General features: G+C 35.8%; 1 long non-coding RNA gene across 1 annotated transcript in view; it reads left to right on the forward strand.

Annotated features, from left to right (window-relative positions):
- Window positions 1-3,886, forward strand: part of LOC308517733 — a 39,005-nt gene extending 35,119 nt beyond the window's left edge. The window contains exon 3 of the long non-coding RNA XR_013995874.1: window positions 3,361-3,886. This is a non-coding gene — a long non-coding RNA (uncharacterized lncRNA). The remainder of the gene's footprint in view (window positions 1-3,360) is intronic.
- Window positions 3,887-22,075: the final 18,189 nt, after the last annotated feature.

Raw genomic sequence — 22,075 nt, forward strand, 5'->3', positions numbered from 1 at the left:
AGTAATAGATAAATGTTTCTTTCAAAATTGTATGCTTTTAAAACCATGCTACATATTATTTTTGAAAGTAAATCTTGGTTTAGAGCTATTAATGAATATGTTAAAAATAAAATCAAGAGCCAAAATATTTGAACCATGATGGAAATATAGTAGAAAAATAGGTACATTTCTTTTCTTCTATATAACAGAGTTCTCAGTGCCTCGATAATTCCAAATCTTGGAACTTCTTGGGGTCATATAGGCACATAAAATCATAGCAAAAATGGAGTTGAACTTTTGTGATAGAAGGATTCTAAAATGTCTCCCAACTCCCTTCCCTTTTTGTACATGTCCTGTATAATCCCATCTTCTTTCATGCAAGCTGGACCAGTGAACATGATGAGATTTCACTCTATGATTAGGTCATGTTATGTGGCACAGTTAAGAAAGGGAGACTATCTGAGTGGTCTGAGTAATTAATTACTTGAGCCTTTTGAATCTCGGTATAAAGGTCAGATAAAGAGGAAGTCAGAGATTCAAAGCAACAAGAGGAAGATGTTAGGTGTTGAGAATGGCCTCCAGTCAATAGACAACAAGGAACTGGTGATGTCAGTCCCATAAGCCCAAGTAACTGAATTCTGCCAACGACCTGAATGAGCTTTGATGAGAACCCATGCCTCAAAAGAGGCATTAGCTCTGGCCGACACATTGCATTTAGCCTTTTAAGACCATAAGCAGAACTGCCATGCTGTGCCAGGGTGTTGACATGCAGAAACTGTAAAAGAATACATTTGTGAATATTTAGGCCTCTAAATCTGGTAAATTGTTACATAGGAATAGAAAATGAATACACATCCAATCCATTAAAAACAAAAAGCATCCTTTGCCCTCTTTATGAGCTTCTTGATAAACATAAGTTAATGGTCTCTGATTCTGTCGTCCTCTTTCAACTGAATGTCCATTTCTCAGTATGTCTATCGTCCGACACCTCTGTCGCTCCTTTCTTACTCTTACGTACTGCAGCTATGGCACTTTCACTGCTGGAATCATTTAAAGCAGTAAGAGGAGCAGGTGAAAGCAAGCATGTTGCCAAAACTATGTAAAAGGAGTAGAATATATTTGTCTAATAATTATCCTTTGATACGATGATTATGAGAAAATCTGACATATTTTCTATTGGGATTTAGGTCTCCACCACATTGCTAGACTTCCTTCTTTGTTAAATTTGCACTATATTCCCCAATTCTTGATCATATGTTATGAACAATATTTAGTCTAATAAATTCCTTCTGATTTTCCCCAGAGACCTATTTTTCATGATTAAATATGTATATATCTGTTTGTTTCAGAAGAAGACATTTTTTCTGAAAGAAATCATTTTATTGACTCATATATTCACTACATGGGGGTCGGGGGAGGGAGCCAACATATTATAAGATTGCAATATGTAAATGGAATCAATGTAAGGTAGTTAAATGCATAATAGGTTTGTGATAATGGTGAAATAAATTAGGAGTTATATATAAACTTTGCAGAGAAGCTTTTCAAATTGCTGTAGTATTCTCTAGTAGTCTTGTTTATTATTTATTAAAAGAGAAAAAGTGACTATTGAATGGCTAGAAATAAATTCCAAAAGATTTTGTTTTGTATGTGTGAATGATGTTTCAAATGTTGGACTGTAACATTTTAGGGTAACTTCATAGAAGCTTATGATACTTTAATTTCATCTAATTAGAGGTTGCCTTTCTGTATTTTTTACATCTATGTACTCATCTTTTTATCTTTACTTTGTATTCTCTAGTCAACAAAAGTACCTTATTTCTTCACATTCAAAGATGTTTCATTCAACTTGAACAATTTGGTTTTTCATGCCCTCCCCCCCTCCCCATAGTATGAAGGGCTCTCTATAATTCTTTTTAAAATGCTAACCAATGTGAATCCTCTTTTATATTTCCACAAAATTGCCTAAAAGATTACACCAAATTGTAACTTTCTTAATGAAATTTCTCCATGCTAGGTATTTCAATAAATTATAAACTGAACAGTTTATAATTATGACACTAGTGTTGCCTATAACCAATGGATAGGTATTGCCTTCTCTACTGCATCTTTTCTCTTTACACACCCATGGCTGCAGACCACAGTGTGGGGAAGGCCTGGGGTGGGGCAGGGAATGGATAGAGGAAGGCAAAGGAGGGGAAAATGGGAGCCATCTATAATTCTGTCAAAAATAAAAATAAAAGAACCATGGCTTCCCTCCAAGTCTAAGTATGTTGCCTGTATGCCAAATGTTTTTAAAGCAAAGAGAAAACTCAGAGATGACCTGATTCAGTTTTTCCACTAGATAGATATAGATACTAAAATTTTATCTGAGTTTAGCTCACTTGCAAAATAATGTGTAGTCTACATTCTCATTCTGCTGTATGGTTAGTAGCAGAAGGTGAATGGACTTGAGTTCCTGGCTTTAATTTTTTATAGTACTTTGAAAATGTTTTTCAAACATCTTTTTCTGTTCTTTTTCCCTCACCTTGGTGATTACTGCTAGATTGCCTTTATAATATCACTCTACACACTTCCAGGATGACAAGTCCATATTTGCATCCTGCTCAGTTTATCAATTGATTGACTTAATTATTTAATAAAGGATACTTTAACTTATTCATCCTTTTTAGAAAAAAAATACTAAAGTAGATATCACTAAAATTTCTGTGAATTTAGTGATTTAGAGGAATTTCATTCCCCTCAGACTCATGTAATTATTTTCTTTTCTACATTACTATAGTATCTTGCCTTTTTTTTATATAGTATCTTGCTTTATTTTATATTTATCTTGATTTAATTTTTTTATTTAAATTGCATAGTGATTCTTAATCAATGCCGTTGTCTACTACTACCACAAGGGGAATGCTTAATCCAAGTTATGTGTATTTCTTGAGTGGACAGACAAGAGGCATCTTCCTAAAAGACTGTGTACACTTGGCAGAGCTCCTGGCTTCTAGTTATGTATGCTATTAGGGTTCGTGCACTCGCTTTCACATTACATACAGAGCATACTCATAAATTCCACAGGATCGGAAACCAATCATTTTTATGGCTACCATTAACACTATATTTTCTGTTAGTTCTCCATTATAGTCATTTGATCAAATTAATGTTGAGTAGCTGATATTCAACACATGCGCTTATAAACTTCCACACATAGAGGTTTCACTACAATGGACAAACTAACAATCATGAAGTCATGATGTACATCGAATACATTTAAAAAATTGTGTTTCCTATCCAATAATCTATTAGTTTAAGAAATTCATGTTTTTTCTATGTATTTGTTCATTAAAGGTATACTCATAATAACTTTAATATTTTTTCTCTTTTATATAGAATACAGAATACCCCAAAGGACTGAATTACTCAATTGGACATCCTGTTTTAATGACAGAAATGTAGGCTTGACTCCTGACGAACTTACAGGTAGACATTTAGGTGATACTCCATGCTGTCATTGAGCTAGCATCTTTTGTGACTAAGTTAGATATTTTTCTTTGTGTTACTAAGTTGATGTAAAATCTGCACTTTAAAAGCAAAATAACCTAGCATAAAATAATGAAATTGTGTACCCTAAACTGTTTTTAAAAGTAACCTTCTAGATTTAAACTTGCATCTTTTGGGAAACATAGTGGGGTTTGTTTGTTTTTTATTACTGTGATAGCAATTTTTTTAAGTCCATTAAACTTTCATATGGGTATCAAGATGTCTATTTTCCTAAATAATGCATTAGTTAAATATTCTTGTTAAATGTTTTGTCAATCCCTAATGTATCTAAACTCTATGTCATATGCCATTCAAAAAGATGTAGTCAGCACTGACATAAAGCATAAATGATATGAATAAAAGTGGTGGAAATATCATTTTGAAATATTCTACTCTTCATTCTGTTTGTGTTTGAACACTTGTTACATGTTAAATATGTTGCAGCTTCTTCAGTAAATGATTTCAAAACAGCATTTCCTTTGCAATACAATTTTTTTTCTTATTTTCCCAAATTTTTACTAAATAAAGAGAAGAATATGAACTGAGCTCTGAAAAGGGAAATGAGAAAAGTTTGTCTAAATATTTCATTAAAAAAAAAAAACAGAGAAAAAGAAAACTGTAATGACTATTTTTTCTTGCTCACAATTTTTGGCCAAAATTTATTTTAAATGAGGGGGGAAGGGCAGCAGTGTTTGTCCATCAACTATTGATGAGAAGTCATTGATTAGCCTTTAAGCATATTGATTGTGAGAGTGTGTGAATTTTACTGAAGTTCCTCTGCAAATTACAGTACACTGAAAAATGTTATTTTACCTATTACCCTAATTAGACATTTTAAAATGAAAGGGGCCTCCAGGGACATTGAAATAGAACTAAGAAAATTTTTGGCAAGACAATTACTTAACTATACTCAAAAAAATTAATAGTATTCCAACCTTGTTAAGGTGAATTGTTCCCATGCTATATTTACTTTTGAAAGAATCATTCTTCTTTGAAAAGTTTATTTTAAAATGTCAATATTGTAATATGCTATGTAAATGAGGAAGAATTAATTATTATACATTTCCTATCTCACTCTTAAGAAATTTATAGTTATACTGTGTTTGACATATTCGTCTAAAAAATAACGGTTGTGATGGCAATTTTAATGAGGTATGTTTAATTTACACAAAGTGAAAGGTACATATGTTAAGTGTTAAGTTCCATGAGTACTCAGAATTTCATACACTAATATAACCCAAACATCTGTCTTAAGTACAGAACATTTTCATTAGCAATATCCCTAATGTCACTTCCCATCCCCAGGCAAACACAGTTCTGGTTTCATTTACTGTTAATAGCTTTGCTTGTTCTACAACATCATATAAACTGAATAATATACTATGTACTCTTTTCTGTCTGGCTCCTTTCAATGATCATGCTTTATTTGAGATTCATTCACATGTGTATCATAATTTATTTCTCTTTATTGCTGAGAATCATTCCATTGAATTTCCTTTTTTTACCCATTTTGGTATACGTGGGGGGTCCCAGTTTTTAACTACTATGAATAAAGCTTATAACCATTCTTGTTTAACTTTTACATATGTATATTTTCCTGACCTTCTTGCTCATCCCATCTAATTAGCATGAACATGGGCCGGTGGATATAATGGGTAATATGCTACCCAGATCTTCATTTACTATACTAGTATTATGACAAAGGGCATGAAAGTTGTCATAGCTCTGTGAAAAACTACAAATGTTCATATACCATTTGAAGGTACATGATTTTTCTGGCTGATTTAGAAAAGGATACGTTTACCAGAGCAATAGATCTGTATTGAGTACCTGAGTATACTAGTACATTAGTCTCCTCTAACCAAGATGCCAAATCAAGCACAGCAGCCTTGATCAGGGCTACAGTTTGGACCAGTTTGAGGTTATCTTTAGTCATCCTTAACTTGCTCAAATCTTGACAAGAAAATGTTCAGTCTTTCACCACTACTACTAGTAAGTACTATTTTGTATGCATCTTATATTATATATTAAGAAAGTTTTCTTCTATTCTAGTTTACTGATATTTTTTTTTAAATCAATGGGTATTAAATATTATAAATCATTCCCCCCTGCATTGTTTGAGATGTGATTTGGGGTGCTTTATCTTATTAATAGGGATAATTAAATTGATAGAATGTTAAGCCACATTTCATTCTGGGGATAAATCACTCTTAAGACACAATTGTTTATCTTTTTATATTTGTTGGATTAAATTCACTCTTCTTTTATTGAGCTATATTATTTCTATGTTTTATATATTTTTCTAATACAGTTAGTATATTTTGTGACTTGCCTAAGAAATCTTTGCCTGTCTGTGAATATCTTCTATGTTTTCTTGAAGAAATTTTATACTTTACAGAGACATATATGATCCATTTCAGTTTTATGTACAGTGTGAGGTAACACTAATATTCTTTTCCCCCTTTTCATTTTTTTAGTATTGGCATCTAGTTGCTACTATATTATTTGTTAAAATATTATTTTACCCATGAATTATTTTGATGATTATGTTGAAAATCAATTGATCAATTGTATTTCTGTTTTTTGACAATATCTTCTGTTATTCTCTACATTATATCACATTATGATTTTACAACTTTATAGTAAGACCTTAAAATAAGATAATATAAAACCTCAAACCTTACTTATCTATTTCAGAATTGTTTAAGCTCCTACATATTCTTTGACTTTTACTATATCAACTTCAGTAGCATCTGTTGCTCTCTAAAGCATGCCTCCTAGAATATTTTTTTTTATTGTATTAAGTCTATAGATAAGTTGAGGGGACAACTGACATTTCAGTAATATAATTTTGAAATACTGACTTTCTGGTGTGTTTGGGGTTTTTTGTACATTCACTGAATTTTATACACATATATTATCATGTTGTCTGCAAATAAATACCATTTTGCCATTCACTTTTCATAGTACTTAATTTCTTTTATTTTCATGTTGCATTCCAAATTGAGTAGAAATATGAAAGATCATGAAGGAGGCCTGAGACAACAATAAAGTAAAGTGAGGGAAAACTATCCCCCAGATACTTCAAATTCTCCACACTATTCTGTTTCATCCACAAACTTTATTGAAACAAAAATGAGTTACTCGGGAACATAAATGACCAGCTAAGATCTTACTGAATTCTGGATTCAGAAAAATTCTGAATAATTATAAAATGCTTTTCAAGTGCCTGCATTTTAAGACAGTTTGTTATACTCTAATAGTTAAGCAGAACAAGAGTTATGTCTGAACATGGAATGCTGTCTTAACAAATATCTAACATTTTTGGCATGGGTTCTAGGGATAAGAAGCAGGTAAAACCAGAAATGAACTGGAGAGTTTCAAAATGAAATTATAAAGGTTCTCAAGGAGAGAGTTAGTGTACACCTAATGAGCCTGCAGAAGATTCTCAGTGAGTGCTTAAAGGAATGCAAGAAAAATATTGGAGTTGGTGGAAACATGCAGTAATGGAAATTTGACAATACTGCCAACTGGAGTAAATGTAAAAATTAGGAAACTTGATTTGGTTAAGAATATTTCCAGGCAGAATATCAAAGGTTATACCTAGCCTCTTCTTACTATATATCACAAAACACAAGAGTGAGAGATGAGATAAAGAATCAACATTTTAATAAAAAAGAGTCATCATTTCCTGTATTTAAACATAAAAAAATTCTCAATCCTCATATTTACAGGAAAAAAAAAACACAGCACAAAACTTTCTCACACTAATAATTGCTACAGGAGAAATCTCTAAATTCAGCTTATGCCTATAAGATACTTTATTAAGACCTTATAAAGATTTAAAGTAGTATATTATAAACCATTTTCCAATAGACAAATGATGTAAGAATCTACAGACCCCATATGTTAAACAGGCCCTCTTAAGAACCTCAGTGTGTCCCTAGCCGGTTTGCTCAGTGGATTCAAAGGTCCTGTGGACTCAAAGGTCCCAGGTTCGATTTCGGTCAAGGGCATGTACCTTGGTTGCGGGCACATACCCAGTGGGCAGTGTTCAGGAGGCAGCTGATCGATGTTTCTCTCTCATCGATGTTTCTAATTCTCTATCCCTCTCCCTTTCTTTCTGTAAAAAAATCAATAAAATATATATTTTTAAAAAAAGAACCTCAGTTTGTGTTGTCCTCCAGACACTTACTGAGACCAAAGTAACGTTTATTTGAAGTACTTGTATGTATGTATGTGTGTGGATTTTTTATATGTTGATTTATAATCCACTCTTTTTCCAATAGTGGATTATAAATCAACACATTAAAAAAAAAACCCACAAAGTTTTTTAAAGGACTATACCAACTTAGATTGAAAGTGACAGTAAAAGTAAAAAAAAGAAAAAAGAACTTTGGCTTTTCAAACTCCTATAGGAAAGAAGCAAGTTGAGAGAACTAACTACATGGGTACAAATGCTGCCTACTTTCATCAGAAAATAACATAATTTAGAGGAAAAAACAAATAGCCAAAAATGCAGATCCAAAAGCCATGAAAAATAACCATATGAAGAAACTGTCACATATTTCCAACTAGATTTCAGAATTGCTATGGGCAAGTGTCCCCTGTGTGCCCATTCTTCCTCCTTTTGTGGACAGGAAAAGATACGGTGGGTTTTTCCTATTCCTGTCTCACCCATGTATTTTGGAGGTGGTAGTAGAAGACATGTAACTTGCCTTTTTAGTTCGAACGTCTTCAGATTTAAAGAAATTACATTAAAGGAATTATATCCATGAAAATACACCTAAGAGTGCTCATCTGAACCCGAGCATGATTGGGCTATGGAGATCCATAACCATAGCTGATGAGAAAAGACTTAGTAGTCAGAATAAAGTATGAGTATATTTTCAAGTGAGTGGCGATACTGGAAGCAGACAGACTGGCATATCATCATATATTATATTTTAAAGATGGCCATAACTATATCTCTTCTTACATGGTGACTTTGACATTCTTCCCTTCAAGTGATAGGATTTATATCTTATATCCCCTATCCTTGAGTCTGGGAAGACTGGAGGCTATGGTGGAAGTGACTATATGTGCCTTCCTAGGCTAGGTAATAATGATGGTGCAACTTTTGCCTCAAAGACTGTAAGAATTATGCTGAAACTCTAAGCTGCTTTGTAAGCCATTCAGTTGGACTAAGGCTTCCATGTTGTAGGGACATGCAGACTAGTTCAGACAGAGAGGCTACACTGTGAGACCCTAAGGCCATGTGAAGAGAAAAGATGCCAGGCATTCCCCAGGTGCTTTAGCACACCTCCACCCCACCCCTACTATTTCACCTCCAGTCACTATCTGATTGTGATCTCATGATTTATCTCAAACCAGAACCATAAATCAAGCCCTTCCTGAATTCCTGAAGCACAGAAACTTGGAGCTAATAAAATGTTTGTAGTTATTGTAAATCACTAAATTTGGATAATTTGTCATACAGATGTTGATAAAAATACTTATCAGTTAAATTTTTCTCTCAGGGTAGTTTGTTTTTCATTTATACAAGTTCTTTTTTTATTCTTTTGCATATATTCTGTATCTTCATTATTTTCACGGTTTTCTTCAGACAGTTGAGCGTGTTTATAACATTTCAACACCTGTGCCCTATATCCATCATTGCTTTTAACTAATTTTCTCCTGGTTATGGGTCACATTTCTCTACTTCTTTGTGTATTTATTAACTTTTAATTGGGTATTGGACATTGTAGGTTTTATTTTTGAGGGTTGTTTTTCTTTTTCTTTTGAAGACTGCTGAAGTTTGTTTTGACTAGCAGTTCATCTGCAGATTAATTTGTAAACCTTTGGTGGTCTCTCCTGAATGCCCCAGGTGTTTAGCAATGCCTCTGCACTCTGGATGGTCAGAATTGAAATACGCCTTGTCCCTACATGTGATCAGAGAGAAATTATTCAGCAGCACCACTCCCCTGCCTAGCAGTGGTTCTCTGCCCAGCTCCGAGGAGTTTTCCTCTATCCATCCCATGTTTTGCATTTAACAGACTACTCCAAGGAAGCTTTATAAAGAGTTGGGAAACTCCTTTAGCTCCCTCCCTTCTTGTACTTTGGCCCTTATTTTCCAGGCCTTTTTTGTGTCTGAACACAGAGAGGCTGCTATGGCCTCATTTCTGTTAGCCCTTCCAGCATCCTAATTGGAAGGTGTTTCTAGGAAGAAAGGCGGACTGATTGTAGAACTCAGTTATTTTCCTTCTCTTGGGAATCGTGGTCCCATGCTGCCTATTTTCCAATGTTTGAAAATACAGGCTTCATAGATTTTGCCCCATTTTTCTTTATTGAAGGTCAGTCCAGTACCAGTTACTCCACCATAGCTGGAAGTGATACTCTCAAATCTCTATAATCCAAATGTTAAAGTCCCTATTTTTTTCTCTTCATGACATTATGATTTTTATGACTTTATCTTCCAATGTGGTAAATCAAACTGATCACTCTTTTAGTTACCTAATGTTTTCTTTAAAGGCCCCATTTTTCAAATTTAGTACTTCTATTTTATTTTTGGCATTTCCATTACCGATTAAGACCCCTTGTCATTTTATGGATTCTATTTCTTTCTTTTTTTAAAAAAATATATTTTATCGATTTTTTTACAGAGAGGAAGGGAGAAGGATGAGAAACATCAGCCACCTCCTGTACACCCCCTACTGGGCAAACAAAGTACATGCCCTTGACCGGAATCAAACCTGGGACCTTTCAGTCTGTAGGCCGACGCTCTGTCCACTGAGCCAAACCAGTCAGGGCTATTTCTTTCTATTTTTTTCAAGTTTTAATCAGAAAGACCTCATCATCTTTATATGTCCGGCTATTCTCTTACTGTTTGTGTTGTCTCACATTAGTGGATTCTTATGTGTTTGGCAGTTTTTGCATATGATGTTAAATCAGTAGTTTTCTTCCATGAAAATCTCAAATTATACGTGTGTCCTAGATAAAGCAGTTGTCTCTATAGAATATTTTGAGTTTGTGTTGGCCAGAGTCATTTGGACAGGTTAAAGACCAGTTGTATATTAGTTTCTCATTTTTAGTTTAATTTTCTGTATGTTTATATAGGGTCCAATACTTCTGTATGCCTAATACCTGTCTTTCTAATTTCTTTCAAAGTAACTTCTTTTTTAGTCAAGATTTGGGACTGGTAAGTTACTTTTGGTTATGCCCAGTTTGCATCTACTCCAGTAGAGATAGTTTCATGCCTCTTTTTGATGAGACAGCTTATATCAGGGTCATTCTTTTGTCCAAGCCCTCTGATTTATGAAGGAAAAAAAAAAAAAAAAGGTCTGTTATAGTGCTTCATCAAGAATAAATCTGATGACCCTAAATACATTCCCAACATAAATTTTTGAACCCCAATTTGTATGTTCATGTGTAATATATTAAATGCAGAATCTGTGTGATAGAATGAAGAAGAAAGTCTTGTAACATGGGATTAGTCTGACATCTTGAGCAGAAGTTGTGAAAGGAATTTGAGATCTCTCCTCTTACCTGTCAAAACAACTTACATTTGTGAATTGTCAGATAATTAACCAAATATGATTTTTTTTGTTTATATATGTTAAATTTGTATACTATTAATATATTAAAAGAAAACTCATTTATAATTTTTAAGTGACTATTTTAAAAATAGTTTAATATCTCACTACATGTCAGAAATAATCTGAGGTATTTATATTCATTCAATTATTTAAATGCACTCCTGTAATTCCGAAAAATTCTATGAATTTTGTTAAGATGTTAAAAAGCCTTGAAAAGGTGACATTTAAATTATATCATAGACTGTAATATTTATAGGTGACAAAATGTAATTTCGATGCTTTGTTTCAAAATAATTTAGAAGAAATTGGTAGAGTTTAGTTTTAAAAAGATTGACCGTGAATTGATCATTTTGCAGCCTGGATGATGGCTGAATAGGGGGTTATTATACTATTCTCTCCACTTTATAAAGGATACAACTTTTTCATTACAAAAATATTTGAAAAATAAATATTGTATTTTTAAATAATCCCTAAACTTTTTAAGCAATCATGAAGCTATGGCATTTTCATGATTTTTATGATAATTAAATATATGTACTTTCTATTTTAAATTTTTTCAAGTAATAAACAATATTTTTCTAACTTTTAAAAAAATATTGAATTTATTGGGATGACATTAAATGATGATGAAAGGAAATGACTTTGGACAGTACACAATACAATATACAGATAATGTGTTATAGAACTGTACACTTGAACCCTGTATAATTTTATAACCAATGTATTTCAAAATTTAAACTCATTATTTATTGCTAAATTTGTGTTATTTAAAGCAGAAAATTTCAAAACTGCACCTGAACAGAAAGCAAATCTATTGGAAAGCTAATAAGTCCTAAACTGGAGCCTGATTATGCAATAAGACTTTGTTATCAATTCCATTCATTGTTAACATAGACAAAAAAAGCAATGGTTCTAACTGAACCTTAATTTGAAGACAAAACAGCAAATTTCCAAGGCCCTTTTATTTCTTTTGTAGTGAGTTTCTCAATGTGAAATTTTAAAAATACAAAGAATATTTTATCGTTGGAAACTAATTTTCACCAGGAATATATTCATTTTTGAAAGGACATCTAGAAAGATAATCAGGGAAAATAAAAAAGGTATTTGGGATACATGTGAACTCTTTCTCAAATGAATGAAGCTAGGACTAAGTCCAGATTACCCTAATACTGAAAACATAATGTCATTTGATACATTTGAATACTTTTTGGCTTGCAGTACAAGGACCACAGCTGGGGTTTTCAGCTTCTTATTGATATATTTAATGAAGCCATTCTCATGCATTGTTAGTTTTCCTTTTTAAAAGCAAACGTGGTTTTCCTGAATACTTTGATTATCCTTTTTGATATTTTTCAACTCCTTCTATTAGCTGTTATCTAGGCAATATCAATCAAGCAGAGAGAATTTTGAAGCATTGGATACTAACCTTCTATAGCTTCATTTTGAACTAGGAAGAAAGCATGATATTTTATTCTCATTCTTCTAAGATTCACTAGCTCTACACGACAGTAAGCTAAACTACAGTTGAAAAGAATATTGCCTTCTCTAAAGCAGGATGTTGCACTCAGGGGAGTTTTTATGTCCCTTGTGGTTGAAGGCACTTTGAATCCACGGTGGAACCAGCTTGAGTTATTGAAGAAGACTGTACACCTTGCCTATTGTTAAGGTCTGTTCCTTAAAACATCTTAGTACAAACTAAAAGACATGAAGCCTGTCTTTTTTCTTTGATAGAGTGTAATTCTACTACATAAAATACATCTCTGTATAGTGGGAGAGGAATTTACCCTATATGAAAGGGTTAGCTAGCTAGCTTAATTAGGCAGGTTTAGGTTAGGAATGAAAGGGGTCTATAGGAGAGGAAAACAATGAAGACACCAGGCTGTTTATCTTACTTGTACAGAGAATAGAGAAATAGAATAGACAAATAGAAATGTATCTGGCCTGTGCAATTAAGACAGCCATAAACCAAAGGTATCTTGGGCCTGAGCAATTAAAGTGACCACAAGTTAGGTAAAAAGTAGCCCTGACCTAAGTAGCTGGGAGGTCTATAGATAAGGCCTTCTCTGCCAACACAACTAGGAGAGCTGTACGGTAAAACAAAAGTGACCCCAACCAACAAGGTAAGGGGATGAGAAAGTGGGGGACACCACGTGGGCTTTGAGGTTTGAAAACTAATTCTATGCAGCAAAATAACCAATAAGAAGGGGTCAGGTTCAGACAAAGAACTGCAGCCTATTTAATGCCTCAAGACAAAGAAAGCAGTGGTCACCCTTCTCAGGGGCCCCTCTGTCCGTCCAGGAGGGACAGAGTCCTAGGCTTAGAATTTATAATTCATTTTTAGAGGTGGTGCCTGCTTGCAATAAAGTTTCTGTACTTTTCACCTATCCCCTTTTGTCCGTAGCTTCATTCTTGGAAACAATGGAGACGAGAACCCGGGAATTCAGGGCATTCCAGTTCAATTTTCCAGTTTCATATTATGTCTCATTAGTGTCTATACTTTATCCACCAAAGGTCCTCCTAATGGAAGAGGAGGAAGCAGTCAATTTACTTTCATATAATGATAACCTTTAGCAGCTTGCATTTTGGAGACTGATAAACAACAATAAGCCTTTGGATATGAAAATACCACTTATCTCTAGCTGGAGATATAATATAGCCTACTATACTTCTGGAGTGGAACCACTTAGCCTGAAGGTATAACAGGCTATTTTTTTTCTTTCCGATAAGAAGCAGTCTGTTATCATTCATTCATAGTTCTCATAAGGAAGGTAATATATTTCATGATTAATTTTAGTTTCAAATTATTTACATACTGAATAAGAGATTTAGAAAAGACTATCAGAAAATAACTATGTAGCTTTATTTATATACTAGATGCCCGGGGCACGAAATTTGTGCACTGGCAGGGGTGGGGAAGAGTGTCCCTCAGCCCAGCCTGCACCCTCTCCAATCTTGGACCCCTCAGGGGATGTCCGACTGCCGGTTTAGGCCCTTTCCCTCTGAGATAGGGCCTAAACCGGCAGTCGGACATTCCTCTCACAATCCGGGACTGCTGGCTCCCAACCACTTGCCTGCCTGCCTGATTGCCCTAACTGCTTCTGCCTGCCAGCCTGATCACCCCCTAACCACTCCCCTGCCAGCCTGATTGACGCCTAACTGCCCTCCCCTGCTGGCCATCTTGTGACCACAGAGGGGCGGCCATCCTGTGCAAGGGCATGGCAGTCAATTTGCATATTACCTCTTTATTATATATATAGAATAATTTATGCATTCAACGCATTTTTAAAATCATGATTCTTACTTTAAAATAGTAGGTAACCTGCTATTTTCGAGTGGTTCATTATGATTTTGTATTTTAGAAACACTCATGGTCACACAAATTATATGTGGCAGAGCCTTTTTTCATGATTTTTTTTTTCAACTTAATGTAAATGCTATTCTATATACACGCTGGGATGACTTTCATAAAACAATTTACTTTTATTAAATTTATTTTTATGTTGTCTTTTTCTTCCTTCTGAGAGATTTCTGCTAAGATGATTTATCCATAAACTAGTGTATCTGTATAAAAAAATCTATTTATTTTGAATGCCCTGGAAATGTAATTAAAAGTTTTCCATTTAGACTGAATTGCACAAGTTCAAGTTAATTATTGATTCTGATGAAAATTACTGGATAACTCAAGTTCTAGGGTTTATTATGTAGCCTTCAATTATAGCTTGATGTTTAAAAAATATATTTTTATATGAAGAAAATGACAGGAAGCTTTAAAAGTTTAAGTGATGCAACACAGGTTGATGACATATTTATTTACTCAATGCTGTTGACTGTAAAAGTTATTCAATACAATAAAGAGGCAGAGTATATCACCCCCTGTTGAATTTGTGTTTGACCTTAAAATTTACTGTGGGTAATAAAATGGAGCAGGACTAATGGTGTGACCAGATCCAAGTCTAGGCCTCAATCAAGACATTTCCACTCTCTTTGGAAACCCTGAAATGTCATGTGAAACATACTATTGTGAATGAAAAAAAAATACATATATAGATGAGCCATCCCAGTAAGTATATCTAGAATAGTCAGCCCTGCTTGTTATACCATGCTGACTTCAGACCATTAATTAGTCCAGCCAAGACCAACCTAGTCCAGTGAACTCAAAAGGAACTTCCAGATAATATGTAGGAACTTGAGAATTAATTAATCATTATTGTTGTTTTAAAACAATTTAGTAATTTTTTCAGGTTTATTGAGGTACAATTACAAAGAATAACACTTGCCTATTTTAGGTGTGCAGATCTATGCATTTTGGTCAATTTATATAATCCCATAAGCACTACAGCAATGATGATATAGATTACCGGTGTTTATATCAACCCTCCTGCACCAAGAGTTTCCTTGTGTTCATTTGTAATCCAACAACCCACTGCCACCACTGCTCTAACCACTGGTAAATATTGATCCCTATAGTTTGGCCTTTCCTAAAAAATCTTATAAATTAATTCAGCATATATTCTTTTGTGTCTGTTCCCGAATTCATCTGAGATATTGCTTTTGAGATTCACCCATGTCATAGTGTAAATAAGAGCACATTTCTTTTTTATGCTGACTGTTGTATATATATACAATGATTTGAGTCTTTCAATTAATAAATATGATATATATTTCCATTTACTTATGATTTTTTTATATTTATCAACAATTGGTGTTTTTTTATTATATAAATTTTGTTCATTTTAAAAGATTTATCCCTATTTCACATTTTAGTGTTATTGTAAATGGTATTTTAAAATTTTCAATATCTAATTGTTTATTGATATATATTTAAAGACAATTGTTTTTAGTATGCTTTGGTTTTTATAACCAGCCAAATTCACTGATTTTAATAGGCTTTTGGTATTTTCTATGTAGGCAATTATGATCTCTTTTAATAAAAACAATTTTATATCTTACTTTTCATCTACATGTCTTGTTTTTCTTTGTCTTATTGCACTGGCATACATGTTATAGAAAAAGTGGAATGAGTAGAAATTCTTGTTTGAGAGAAACTACTTAGTCTTTAACAGAATGGTTCTGATGTTAGCTCTAGTTATTAATATCCTCTGTAAGATTGAGAAATTTGACTTCTATTCATAACTTGTGGAGAAAATTCATCATAAATGACTGTTAAGTTTTGTCAAGTGTTTTATTGGCATCTATTAAATGGACCTAATTACTCTTTTAAAATATTGGTTTAAATTAATTACTGTATTAATCAGTGTTCTTCGGAGAAACAGAAACAATAGGAAATGCCGATATAAATATAAATACACACACACACACACACACACACAGATTAATTTACTATTAGGAATTGGCTCATTGGCACACACAATTATGGAAGCTAAAAACTTCCATGGTCTACTGTCTGCAAATTGGAGACCCAAGAAAGTCGGTTGTGCAGTTCACCCTAAAAAGCCTGAGCAACAGGGGAGCTAATGGTATAAATCCCAGTTTCAAGGCAGGAGAATAATCTATTCCAGCTCAGCAGTATATCAGAGAGAGTAAATTCTTTCTTCTGCCACCTTTTTATTCTAAGCTGTCCCTCAATAGATTGGATGATGCCACCCATTTTGGGGAGGACAATCTGCATTACTCAGGCTACTGATTCAAATGCTAAACTCATCTGGAAATACCCTCAGATTCCCAGGATAAATTCATTTACATATATGAATTTAGTTTGCTAATATTATTAAAGGATTTTTATAATCATGTTCATGAGGGATATTGGTCTTTAGTTTTCTTTTATTATTATACACTAGAGGCCTGGTGCATGGATCCATGGGGTCCCTCAGCCTGGCCTGTGCCCTCTCACAATCTAGGACCCCTTGGGGGATGTCAGACTGCTGAGAGTGCAGGAAGTGGCAGGTGGCCACGGAGGAGCCCCAGCCTGGGCCAGGTGTCACGCCGCTCCTGCTCATCCCATCCTTGCTGCACCTGCTGCCACCACTGCTCGGTAGTGCTGCTGTGGAGGCAGGAGAAGCTCGCACCGCTTCAGCAGCGCTTACCAGCTGTGAGCATGGCATCTGGCGCCTGTCAGTCAGCTGAGCAGCGCTCCCACTATGGGAGCGCACTGACCAACAGGGGGCAGCTTCTGCATTGAGCGTCTGCAACCTGGTGGTCAGTATGTGTCATAATGATAGGTCAACTGGTCGAGCAGTCATTTGGTTGGTGGTTCGGTCACTTAGTCTTTTGTATATATACACTAGAGGCCCGGTGAACAAAAATTTGTGCACTCGGGGGGAGGGTCCCTCAGCCCAGTCTGTGCCCTCTTGCAGTCTGGGACCCCTCGGGGGATGACCACCTGCTGGCTTAGGCCCGCTCCCTGGGGGATGGGCTTAAGCTGGCAGTCAGACATCCCTCTGGCAGCCCGGGAGCCCTCGGGGGATGTCCACTTGCCAGCAGGGAGCAGGCCTAAGCTGCAGTCGGACATCCTTAGCGCTGCTGTGAGGTGGGAGAGGCTCCCACCACCACCACTGTACTGGCAGCCATCAGCCTGGCTTGTGGCTGAGCAGAGCTCCCCTTGTGGGAGCACACTGACCACCAGGGGTCAGCTCCGGCATTGAGCGTCTGGCTCCTGGTGGTCAGTGTGTGTCATAGTGACCAGTCATTCCAGGTCGTTCTGCTGTTAGGGTCAATTTGCATATTACCCTTTTAGTATATAGGATAGAGGCCTAGTTCACGGGTGGGGGCCAGCTGGTTTGCCCTGAAGGGTGTCCCGGATCAGGGTGGGGGTCCCACTGGGGTGCCTGGCCAGTCTGGGTGAGGGGCTAAGGGCCGTTTTCAGGCCGGCCAAGCCCCCTAGCAACAGAAGCTCCCAGCCTCTCCTTTTTTCTTTTTCTTTTTTCATTCTGGGATTTATTTACCTTCTATAATTGAAACTTTGTAGCCTTGAGAGGAGCTCAGAGCCAGCCAGGGCAGGCAGGAGGGAAGCTTGGCTTCCTCCATCGCCAGGGGCAACCCAAGCCTCCTGCTCGCTCCAGCTCCGTGGTCATGGCCGGCTGAAAGCAGGTATCTGGGGTTTGTTTATCTTCTATAATTGAAACTTCGTTGCTTTGAGTGGAGCTCAGAGCTGGCTGTGGCAGGCAGGAAGCTTGGCTTCCTCCATCATTGGGGCAACCAAGCCTCCTGCTTACTCCAGCTCCATAGCTGCCGGCCGCCATCTTGGTTGGGGTAATTTGCATATACTCGCTCTGATTGGCTGGTTGGCGTGGCTTAAGGTGTAGCGAAGGTACAGTCAATTTGCATGTTTGTCTTTTATTAGTGTAGATTATTTACTAGTAGAGCCTAGAGCAGTGGTTCTCAACCTTCCTAATGCCGCAACCCTTTAATACAGTTCCTCATGTTGTGGTGACCCCCAACCATAAAATTATTTTCATTTCTACTTCATAACTGTAATTTTGCTACTGTTATGAATCGTAATGTAAATATCTTATATGCAGTATGTATTTTCATTGTTACAAATGGAATATAATTAAAGCATAGTGATTAATCACCAAAACAATATGTAATTATATATGTGTTTTCCGATGGTCTTAGGCGACCCCTGTGAAAGGGTTGTTCGACCCCCAAAGGGGTCGCAACCCACAGGTTGAGAACCACTGGCCTAGAGTGATATGCACAATTTTATACAGATTTATTAGGCATGTACTATGAAAGAAGAAAGAACCTCCTACTTTTATAGTAAGTACTACTTACTATGTAATGCTATAAATAGCACTCTTCAAACAATACGAACCTCTTTTTTTAAAAATATATTTTATTGATTTTAGAGAGGAAGGGAAAGGGAGAAAGAGATAGAAACATCAATGACAGAGAATTATTTATCGGCTGACTCCTGTATATCCCCTACTGGGGATCAAGCCCACAACCCAGGCATGTGCCCTTGGCTGGAATCGAACCTGGGACCCTTCAGTCTGCAGGCTGACACCCTATCCATTGAGCCAAACCAGCTAGGGCAATACGGACCTCTTTAAAAATATCTATATATATAAAAGCCCAGTGACCAGAACTGCGGAATGACCAGAACAACCGGTGGCTATGACGCGCACTGCGGCAGCCAACCAGCCTGATCCAGGCCCCAATCGCTCCACCTCCTCGGCCAGCCTGGCCTCCAATCAGTCCCCAACACCCCAATCAGGGGCGGAACCAGCTGCCATTCACCTGTGGCCCCTCCCCCAACCGGCCTGGCCCGATGGGACCCCTTTGGGGCAGGCCAGCCGGACCCCACCCATGCACAGATTCATGCACCGGACCTCTAGTTTATTCTATAAATGTATAAAATGTATCGATATTTCTAACAACTCTAATTACTTTCTCATACTCATTCTACTTTAGTTACAAGGACCTCTTTACCAGCCATATCTTACATATTCACATTGGAGTCTTTGTAACCACAAATCCTTCTATCTGAAAAAAATCACATTTATATTAATCCTGAAATGTTACTTCTTTAGAAGAACCCTCCCAAGCCATCCTGGTTAAAATTATGTCTCTTTTCTGTTCTATTTGCTTACCAATTTTAATTTTTTCATAGCATTATAAAAGAACAAAAATGTAATAAATGAGAATGTTCTGCATACAGCAGAATTTTTCAAATTAATAAACTATGCAAAATATGAATGAACATATTCTAGATGAAATTTTAAATGGCATATTTAAGATGCATCCATAAAAATAGTGTATTTATTGGAGAGTGAGCTAGGTCAAGAGTTGGGAAAGATTAAGCTAGAAAACCAAGCAAAGAGCAGATCATGTAAGGCCTTGTCAATCAGTGAATACTATTGAGCTCAGGAAGGAGAAAATATAGTGTATATCTTACAAAAGATGCTTCACCTGCTCTGTGGAGAATAAAATGTGCATGGGTTTGGAGGATGTTGGCAAGAGTGTGGGAGCATGGGAACAAGGTTATTGTTGAACTCTCAGCTAAAGGAGATGGTAGCTAGACTTGACTAAAGAAGTAGGGGTAAAGTTAGTAATAAATTGTTTGGTTCTGATTTTGAAACTTGAGTAAGTAGGGCTTGAAGATGGATTTGACTTGAGGAATAGGCAGAGAGAGGAACTCAATATGACTTCTGCATTTTGCTGCTGAAAACTTTGTAAATGGTGGTGTGCTTTAAGGTGTGGAACCCCATGTGAGAAGTAGGTTTCACAGGAGTGCTCACAGGTAAGATTTTTGTTTTCAATATGTGACCTTTGAGATGCCTGTTAGTCAAGGTGTTGAAGAGTCACTTCAGTATGAGCCTGGAGCTGTTGGGAAGCATCAGGCTGGAGATAAAATTTGGGAGTAATCCAGTGTAGTTGGTGTTCAAGTTCAGAGGACGAGCTCACCTACAGAGTCACCATAGATGAAATGGAAAGAAGGCTAATGAGTTCCTGACACTTATATTTTATATATAAGACTGTAACTTTTTATTCTATTTATTTTCCTGAATGAAGAATATTGACAATGAATTGCAAAGTTGAGGAAAGTAGCAATGGTAAGTTTAGTGACTTTTATTTTGCATAAATTGTATAAGCATTTTCTAGGAGGAATCAAGGCAATAAAGGGGAACAGGTTCATTTATTTATTTATTATGAGAAGAAGCTATACATAGTAGAGATTTTATAAATGCAAATAAGATGCATTCTTTCCTGCAGAACTTAGAGTGTACTGGGTGACAGAGACATGCTGAGAGGATGGGCATGACCTTGTAATTTATTCAGACTAAGAAGACTTTCTCAAGTTGAGGGCTGACCTAAAATTTAAAATATAAACAGGAGTCATAACGGCGAGAAAAGTACTACCTAAGGAAGGATTCAGGCCCAAGAAACCATAGGAGCAAAGATGCAGGTGAAAGCGTCATAGTGAATGCAGGTACGTCAGGCAGCTTTCTATTTTTAAAACACAAATGGGAGACGTGGAACAGTTCTAGGGAAGGCTATGTGTGAGGAAATTGGCAGGTTATAAGAGCAACCTAATTAGAGGATGTAGGGATATAAAATTGGTGGGAAACGGTTTTGTTTTGTTTTAAGGTTTGTGATTAAAGATCTTACTCTGAGTTTGTTTGTGAAAAAGATGTGAAAGACTGCAAGTCTGAGTTCACAGAAAGCAGTTCAAATTGTTGCAGTGGATAAGGCAAAATTTAAAATGGCCATATGTAGTGGTTCGCGTAGGTCGTGAGTATAGCGTTCAGTGAGGCTTGGCCAATACATACACCTGTGCAACTCAGACTCTAATCAAGTCAGAGATCATTTCTATCACCCAGAGATGTGTTTGTAACTAATACCAATTTAGCACTTCCCCAATCATCCTGATGCAAAATCTGTTCAGGCTTATGTCACCAAGAATTCATTTAACCTATTGTTGAACTTCTTATAAATGAAACCACAGGCTATACTTTTTTGGAAAAGGCTTCTTTAGCTATGTTTTTGCAAACAACCCATGTTGCATGTATCAATTTGTTCCTTGCTATTACTGAGTAGCAGCTTTATACAGTATATAAATAGCACCATAATTTTTTAATAGTGTCCTTGTTAATTAAAATTTGGATATTCCTAATTAGGGGCTATTATTTAATATTTTATGGATTTTCTTATATAGTAATTTTGTGGATGTTTTCATTTCTTTTGGGACTATAATTACTATGTTGGAGAGTGTATATAAGAAACAGCAAAACAAATATACAAAGTCACTGAATAATTCCACATTGTCACAAGCAAATTATACAAATTTAATCACTTTATAATCTTGAGACTTTTTTTGTCAGTCTTCTTAATTTTAGCCTTCTAAATTCTAGAATGGTGATGTGTTGTAATATGCATTTCTTCCATAACTAATAATGTGCAATTTCCTGTTTTGTGCTTATGAACATTCTAATATCAGCATCCAGCTTTGTGCCAGTTAATTAAGCTATTGTCTTTAGGCCCCCAATTCAGTTATCTACACTCTGTTTTGTGATGTGTTGTTGCTGGAA

The sequence above is a fragment of the Myotis nattereri genome (genome assembly GCF_964212035.1).
Source record: "Myotis nattereri genome assembly, chromosome: 4".
In the NCBI taxonomy this organism is placed as follows: Eukaryota; Metazoa; Chordata; class Mammalia; order Chiroptera; family Vespertilionidae; genus Myotis; species Myotis nattereri.